We start from the raw sequence: 6,212 nt of genomic DNA on the forward strand, positions 1-6,212 counted from the left end.
TGTTTTGCTTGGAAGTAATTATAAGTACCTCTTGTGTGTTAAGTGAATGCCATTTTCCAAAAAAAAAAAAAAAAACAACGAAAATAATAATGATAATAATAAAATTCCTATGGAAATTTACGATTACCAAAATAATAATAATCGAAAAGGGAAAAAAAATCCAAAACTTTATTTACATGTAGAGAATTAATTCGGTTATATGGTAAAAGTAAACAAAAACATGTTTCTTATCAGTTTTTAAAAAAAATGGCGCCAAAATTTAAAATTTGAATCCTCCCAAAAAAAAAAACAAAAAAAAATTTTCTTTTTTCCTTAATTTTAATTTTTAAAACTTGTATTACCATGTATGAGAATAATATCAACAAAAAAAAAATTTGATTTATATAGTTATTTTAAAGATAAGAAGATTGTTTTAAGGTAATCAACAACCACAACAACCGCAACAAACAACAAACAACAAACATTTAATTTAAAAAATTTGTTTTTTTTTTTTTCCTACTCATTTTCACAATAAAAAAAAATTTTTTTTTTGTGTCTCCCCCCGTTTAATTGAACGGCGATAAAAATTTTTTTTCATATTTAAATAAATTCCATAAGATAATAACCTTTAACACGGTTTTTTTACTCTATGATAACACTTATTTCGTTATAACAAAAAAAAAAAAAAGAAAAAGAAATTCGTGACCTTTTTTTTTTTTGTTTTGTTTTTTTAATTAAAATAATTTATTATTATTATTATTAAAAATTTTTTTTTTTTCGCAAAACAAAAACAATTAATTAATTTTTTTTTTTTTTTTGTTAAAAAGGAAGAATTAAATTGTTTTGCGAACAATTAAATAATAATTAGAGCTCAAATTCCGGTGATTGCAGAAGAAAAGAAAAAAAAAACATGGAAGAAAATAAAAAACAAAACAAAACAAAAAACACATTCAGACATTTAAAACGTTTTTAATTATTACGTCATCATGACAAAGGATAAATTTTTTTAAAAAAAATCGGATGGTTTTTTTTTTTCAAAAGTTGGATGCGCTCGTTGTGGGCGGAGCTACGTCAGCATTTTTTTCAAAAAATTCGAACGAGAAAGTTCTCGAAACGGTTATTTTTTTCACCGGGTTTTTAATTTAATTCAATTTAATTTAATAAATTTTTGCAAATTAATTAAATGATAATTTCACAAGTTGTGTGTAAAATAAACAACAGAAAGACATTTTTTAACGGTCACGTCGGTCAATTTTTCATTTATTCATCGGTATGTTATTTTTTTTTTTTAATTTACCTCTTGTTTGCTTTTTACGACTTCCTTGTGGATTCATCTATTCATTATTAAAAAACTTTCTCTTTTATTAGATGAATGATCCAATTGATAAAAATAAAAAAATATAAAAAAAAAAAAAAACATCTTGCACGTAACTAGTAAAGTTAAGTAGTAGTAGTAGTAGTATTGAGTAAAAAACAGAAAAAGAAATGGGAATATAAAAGATTATTTCCCTGAGGCAGACATCTTGGATTTTGTTTCTCTGTTTGCTTTTATTAATAATGCAAAAATTAATTGACTTATGCGGACGAGTGGACGGGCGGGTGGGGGCGGGGAGAAGGAGTGTAAAGGGGTTTGTGTGTTTGTTTGTTTGTTTGTTGTACAAAATTAAAACCATGTTAACATTCGGATAAAATCTAAAAAAAAAAAAATTTTTTTTTTTTTTTTCTTATATCGGAGCAATCGTAGACACAAACAAATTATATTATTATTATTATTATTATTATTATTATTATTATTATTATTTACGTGGAAAATACATTCGTAGTAAGTTATAATTAAAAAATTACATTTGAAAAATTTTTTTGCACCGTTGTTACGAGTTTAATGCCCACGAAATCATTAATTACACGACATATTAAATACATCATAACAATATTATTTAATTTTTTTTTTTTTTTTTTTTTTTTTGGTAATTAAACAAGAGAAATTTTTTTTTTTTTTTTTTTTATCTATCTTTTTTTTTTATTGTGCAAATATTACGATTTAGAAAGCCATAATAATGATAATGATAATAATTGACTGAACATAGTAAATAATGTGAAAACGTTAACGTTAACGTTGTCGAATTATTTGATTTTTTTTTTTTTTTTTTTGAAATAAAAATGGATGATGCGGAAGTTTTTTAAAATGATTTTTAGGTATGAATCAATGGATGAAAAATGTTTGTTTTTGTTTTGTTTGTACGATAATGGGTTATTACTTTATTTTCCGACATTTTCAACCGTTTTTTTTAAACTTTAGAAATATATGGGAAAACATATGAAAGAGAGAGAGAGAGAGAGAGAGAGTGTGAGAGAGATGCTGCATTCGAAACCTTTTTTCATTATTATTATTTTTTTTAACAAAAAATTTTTAATAAAAAACAACAACGTGACCTTTTGTAATAATAATAATAATAATAATAATAATAATAATAATAATAATAATAATACGAATAATTGCAACAACAACAATAACAAACAAAATAAAAAACAAATTTGGAATTTTTTACCAAAAAAAAAAACTTTCTTATTTTGCGAGAAAAAAATAATAATTTTTTTTGCATACATAAATTTAATTTTAAATTATTATTATTATTATTATTATTATTATTATTATTATTATTATTATTATTATTATCGCTTTATGCTTTTTTGAAATTTCGCAGTCATTTTTTTTTTTTTTTACCTTTTAATGGGGGGAAAAAACAAAAAACAAAAATTTATTATTATTTATTTTTTATTCTTATTAAGCTTCCGCATTTTAATAAATTATTCGTTAATACATACATAGATCATTTATTTTCTTTCTCTCTCTCTCTCTCTTTCTCTCTCTTTTTGGAATAAATGCCAGACAGACAAACGATCAAAGGTCGAAAATATTTTTCATTTTTCTTTTTTTTTTTTTTTTTTTTTTTTAATTGTCACACACACGCATAAAAAAAAAGTTTTTTTTATTCACGAAAATGTGAAATAACCCCAAGGAAGAATAGAAGGGGGTAGGGGGTAGGGGGAGGGGAGGAGGATATTCCTCACTACGATTGTTAGTTATATCACAACCGCGAAAAAAAGAAAACAATAATAGTTACGGTGATGATAATAATAATAAGGGATTTAACGTCGGCGTGCGGATTATTCAATCAAATACGATGACTTTAAAAACGTGATGAAAAAAAAGGAAAAAAGTGTCAAAAGGTCAAATTTTAGAAAATGTATATATACATTGAGAGACAATGGATTTATTTAATGTCATCATCATCATCATCATCATCATCATCATCGAATAGGGTCATAACCGTCACACATCGATAAAAAAAAAAAAAATTTACTTTTTGTTTAACCTTTTTCGATATTTAATTAATAATAAATTAATAAAATAATTAATAAATCGAACGGGGGGAAAAATACGTAAACCTTGAGCAATGATATCCTCCATCTTGATAAAATAATAATAATAATAATGATAATAAATTTTACCGGATACGAATTTGATGATGATTTATAAATAAAATAAAAATCGTGTTTGTTTTTGTGTGTATGTTCTTCTATTTCCACGATTATACAATGGATAATTATTCAAGGTTTGTCGTGTTTTGTCTTCTGCACGAGCTGTTGAAAATTCGTGTTTGGTTGTTTGTTTGTTTGTTTGTTCGGGTGCATGCGTATGTGTATGTGTGTGAGAATTTAAATTCATGACTTTACGTAATGACGGTTATTTACTTGCAACTGTGAGAAATTTTTAAAAATAAAATTTCTAAAAAGGTTTGCTCACGTCGATAATTCGAGAGAATCGAAATAAATATATCGATCGTTAGGTGAATGAGAGAGAGAGAGAGAGAGGCACACGCACACGCACACAAAATAATTTAACGTATTCGTAACAACAAACGAAAACCTTTTAACCTTTTAAAAGTTTCGAGAATAATTCGAAACAACGAATTTCGAATTTTTTTTACGTATAAGTTTTGAATTTTTTTTTTTTTTTATATTTTAAAATGCCAACGGAATAAATAAATTTAAATGAATAAAAAAAAAAAATTTTTTTTGTTTCTTTTTGACTTGATCGGAAAAAAAAATTAATATTGTGAAAACGTGTTTGTTGTGTTTTTGTCGTGCGATTAGAACAACCCACGCATATGAAAAATAAAAATAAAAAAAAGTTTCTTTTTGTTTCGGCCGACATTTTTAGTAGTATTAAAAATTTTATTACGTTAATAAGTAAGGATAATGATAATGATGATGATGATAAAATTTAAATAATTATCCGTTTGAAAAAACAAAAAAGATTTGTTTAAAATTATTTTACAAAACAAACAATTCTTTATATTTTTTCCTCCGAGTAAATAATAATTCAAAAGAGTTTTTTAAAAAAAAAAAATGAAAAAGACACATAAAAAAATTTTTCTTCCTAGTTTACGTGTGATTATGTCACGTAAACCCATGAAATTATAGGTGCAGCCACGATGGTAATAAAATTCTCTACTGCCACTTTCTACGCTCACAAACATACCTTTCCTTCACCCTTCGTCTCTTCTTTCTCCTCTCTCGAGAAAAAAACCACCCGGCTTTGTGTTTAAAAAAAAAAAAAAAAAAAATTTTTATAACCTTCTCAGAATCATCAATGGTTCAGAATAATAAAAAGTTTTTTTTTTTTTTTTTTTTTAATGTTTTTTTGTTGTTGTTGTAGTAAATAAAAAAAATGGCGGCGGTGACGGCGGCGGTGACGGCGACGGTGGCGGTGCCGGCAGCGACGGCGGTTACTTTGGGTAAGTTTTTTTCATTCGCTTTTGAATATCACACATATTAAAATTACGTAATCTTTTATCTATTATTATTATTATTATTAAGTTTTTTTTATTGTCTTCTGCTGCAATAAAAATCAGTGGTGAGATATCCTTCAAATATTTTAAAAAAGAAATTTCTTTTTAAATCTCAAATCGAAAAAGGAAGGGAAAAAAAAAAAAATTTTTTAAGTTGGCAGCACCTCGTTAAAAGGGAGGAGGGTGGAGGGGAGGGGAGGGGAGGGAAATGGGTGAAATTCAATTGAAACTTTCTTTTTATTAACCGTATACGATTGTTATTTATATAAAGTAAAATGTAGGCGTTTTGCACTGGAAAAAGTTAAAATTTTTTTTTTTTTTACTTTGACTGGAAAAAACCGGTGGAGTCGGCGGGTTTTTTTTTTTAAACTTTAAACTCCCCCCCTTCCCTCCTCTCCCCCAGCCCGTTCACCTCCTTCCTCCGATTTCCTTTTTTCCAAAAAAAAAAAAAAAAAATTAATTGTCATTCCATAATAATCGTATAATTATACGTATTCGAATACACACTTTTTTCATTATTATTTTTTCCCACGGGTATTTTTTTTAATTACGTAAAAAAAAATATCTTTTTTTTAAAAAAAATAATTAAATAAAATAATGTATCGTCTCTCGTTTTGTTACGATTCGACCAGGGTAATAATTATTATTACCCTACTACTCGTCGCATTTTTTTTTTTTTTTACGACGAAATAAATTACGAAAAAAAAAAAAAAAAGAAAATTCGACATGTTGGATATTAAATCATCATCATCGTGCGAAAATGTTTGCGGTAAATAATTATTAAGAAATAAAATTTTTAAATGATTTAAATTTAAAATGACAAGAAAACCGTTAAAACAAACAAAAATATTTCGTTCGTTAATAATAATAAAAAAACATTCCGCGTCGCCATTTTGTTTTTTTTACCGTGATCGTAGTCATTTTTTTTTTTTTTTGCAAAAATTAACAATTTATTTTATTTTATTTATGCGTTATGAAAATTTGTTACGAAATTTACGTCTCTTGAAAAAATGTATAAAAAAAAAAAACGTTAATCGATGGATAAATAATAATAATAATAATAATAAATTTTTAAATCGACAATAAAAAATGTTATTATGCTACCAAACGTATATACGCGATTCGATGACATAAAAACACGAGAGGATCGTAACAAGGCGAGGTTTTCTCTCTCTCTCTCTTTCTATTTACCGCATAAATTTATTTATTTATTTTTTTTTAAACGTGATTTCGTAACGAATCGTTATGATAATGATGATGATGATGATGATGATGATGATGGTTTTTTTTGTAAGTGCCATATTATTATCGATCATCGTTACGATTGAAATCGATAAATTTTATGAACGTGTTTACGTGAAAAAAAATAAACCCCCC

The sequence above is a fragment of the Pediculus humanus genome, genomic scaffold (genome assembly GCF_000006295.1).
Source record: "Pediculus humanus corporis 1103172108306 genomic scaffold, whole genome shotgun sequence".
Lineage (NCBI taxonomy): Eukaryota > Metazoa > Arthropoda > Insecta > Psocodea > Pediculidae > Pediculus > Pediculus humanus.